Below are 3282 nucleotides of genomic sequence, written 5' to 3'. Positions count from 1 at the left end.
GACCCAGAAGATTTCATCCAATTTTACATAACAAGGTCGATAAGTTTTTAGGATTCTCCTGGTGATTTTTTTCTCATTTTCTTTTTAGTGATTAATGAAGTGTGATTTGCAAAGTGAGGGCTTGTACATTTCTTCATTAGCCCTTCATGTGTAATTTCTGTGGAAAGAGCCTGGTGCTAGATACCACGAGGCTGTGGAAACAAGACTTTGACTCTGCCCTCAGGGAACTTACAGTTTTATAGGGGAGACCCATATCTAAAATAACATTAAAAAGGTAGAAAATGGTAAATCTAAAAGTGTAGTTCAGATATAGTCCCATGGAGACTTAGAGATAGGAAAGATTACTTACGTCACTGGAGATGTGAGAAGGATTTATGGGGAATTCAGGACATATGTCCCAAGGAGAGTGAATAATTATATTTGGTTAGAACCTAGGATATGATGTAACATTTCTGGTGGTTAACATTTAGGGTTACAAAAATGGCCCCTTCTCTGTGAGTGTCTAAAGTTTGGGGTATGGACTGAAGCATGATTTAGTAGCAAATGGGCCTAATCTAATCCTTTCACATACTCTAAGTCACAGCCACGACTACTCACCTTTCTATTTTTTCTAGGGGAACTTGACCCAGGTTCGTTCCATGGCGTTGTGTCAGAACTCAAAAAAAGGATTATTTCCCATGTTGAATTCCATTCATATCATTCTGTGGGCACTATTTATTTAAATATTTTCTTTTACTTAGAGATTTAGTTCTAAAAGATTTGCTTTTATAAAGGCCCTTGGGTGACACATACTATAAGAAATTCAGTTTATTTTCAATATATTTGTATTAATTCTATTGAATAGATTATTGGTTATAGGAAAATCTATTAGTATTTAATGACACTTGCTTTTTATGACATTGCATGCTCATATATAATCACAGTGAAGAATCAGAGGGTACCCTATATTATATAACATGAAATATTTTGAAGAAATTTGATCTTGAATTTTACTTTAGATTTTCACCTTTTAGGTTGTGCTTAACTAATAATTAAGTGTGTAACAGGCACTGAAACTGGGTGTATATATATTTGTATCTATATATATTTGAAAATTTTCTAGCAATTTATAAAGTTAGGAAGAAGAAAGTCAATCAACCCTAGAGCTCCTAAGAATTTAGTGATTTGTTACTTAACATCTCTTTCAGCCTTGATCAACTCTCAGTTTGCAGTTATTACAAAAGGTATTGACTTTTCACCTCTTACTGGGAAAATAATCATTAAGACCTCCTTGACATCTCCCCTATTCATTGCCTTCTTCCTCTAACAAGTGCCAGATCTATTTCAGATCCTCATTATCTCTTCTCTCGACTATGTCAAGGGCCTCCTAATTGGTCTCACTGTCTTCTGTTTCTGTCTCGTGGAAACTAACCCAACTCCTAAGAAACTAATCATGCTAAAATATGGCATGGATTATGCCATCTTCTTACACAAAATTATTCAGTAATTCCCTATTGCAATCTGATCTGAGCTCAGATAGCTTGCCTTGATTTGCAAGGCCATCACAATCGATTTCCTTCATATAACATATGTTTGAGTCAAAGTTGATAACTGCTGGCCAGGCATGGTACCTCATGCCTGTAATCCCAGCACTTTGGGAGGTCAAGGCAGGCATACTGCTTAAGCCCAGGAGTTCAGGACCAGCCTGGCCAACATCATGAAACCACGTCTCTGCAACAAATAATAAAAAAATTAGCCAGGCATGGTGGCATGTGCCTGTAGTCCCAGCTACTAGGGAGGCTGAAGTGGGAGGATCGCTTGAGCTTGGGAGGTCAAGGCCTCAGTGAGCCATGATCATGCCACTGCACTCCAGCCTGGGTGAAAGAGTGAAACCCTGTCTCAAAACAAGCAAACAAACAAGCAGAAAAACAACCCACCAAATTTGATAACTTCCCTGTAAATTGGATAAAAGTTGATAACTGCCATGTGTCACTGGAGATGTGAGGATTTAGGGGGAAATCAGGAGGCATGTTCCAAGCAGACCTGTACACTTAAACACATAATATCTGGAAAGTCCTTATTATTTCTAGTTGTAAGAATCCTCATCATCATGCAAAGTAACAAGCACTTTCAGCCTAATTCTATCATGCCTCAGCCCCTCCCAATCCAGCCAGAAGTAGGGGGTTATTCTTTCTCTGAACATCCGAACTCTTTCTTTGAGCTACCTTTATGATAATTACCACAATCTGCCCTACATTATCAGTTTTTGTGCACTCACTTAAGCCTTTCCTATACTGTAAAATCCTTAAAGACCACAGTCACGTCTTACTATCCTCACATTTCCCATAGCACCTATCCCGGTGGTCTGCATATTGTTGTTACTTAATCGATTCTGTTCCTTGGAAGATGTATTTAATGTAATTTTGACCTGCCCAAAGGTTATGATTGTTATCCATCTTATTGGTAGAAATTGGGGGCTTCCAATAACTACTTTGAGTTAGTTATCCTAAAACATCTGACATATTTTAGGTCATTTTTTAATGTAAAATATTTTAATTAAAGTTGATATAACTGGACATAATATGAGAAGAGTGACAGAAAAGAAAATGCTACAGATTGTACTTACGAATTTGTTGAGCTCAGAATAAGGAAGCAGCATCAGTTCCAGAAATATCTGCTAGTTAAGACCCAAGAAGTCAAACATACCTAACCATCGTGCATATCACATTCTCTCAACAGGAGGTGCCAAGAAGAAAAGGAGCAATCTACCATCTGCTAGGCCATCTGTTTCATAAGACCTATTCCTTATTTAGAGCCATTGGGGTTTTCATTTATTTTGAAAAATGATCAGCATCATCAAAGACCCCAAGTAAGAGCATATGATAATATTATCTAATAGGCATCTAGGTTAGCAGCAGGTTCTATTTTTCTCCAAGTTGTTTCCCTGTTGAATCATATCCTTCACAATGTATGTAATATGGAAAGAGCACAATCTGTGAATCAGAAGCCCTAAGTCTGAATCCTAACTCTGCTTCCTACTAACTTATCTAGGGCAATTGCCTACATACCCGACCTTAAAATTCTTCCCATGTGAAATGGAAATAATAACATACCTCACAGGATGTGAGTCAAAATGTAAGCTCCATAAAGGCAAGCATCTTCATGTGTTTTGTTCACTGATGTATCCTAAGGACTCATAACATTGTTTGGCATACAGAAGATGCTCATTCGATACTTGTTGAATGTGATAATGCTGAAATAAGATTGATACCTATAAAAATGCTATAAAGACTATTATTCAAA

The sequence above is a fragment of the Gorilla gorilla genome, chromosome 2, assembly GCF_029281585.2.
Source record: "Gorilla gorilla gorilla isolate KB3781 chromosome 2, NHGRI_mGorGor1-v2.1_pri, whole genome shotgun sequence".
Taxonomy (NCBI): domain Eukaryota; kingdom Metazoa; phylum Chordata; class Mammalia; order Primates; family Hominidae; genus Gorilla; species Gorilla gorilla.
Note: the sequence above shows the minus strand (reverse complement) of the source record.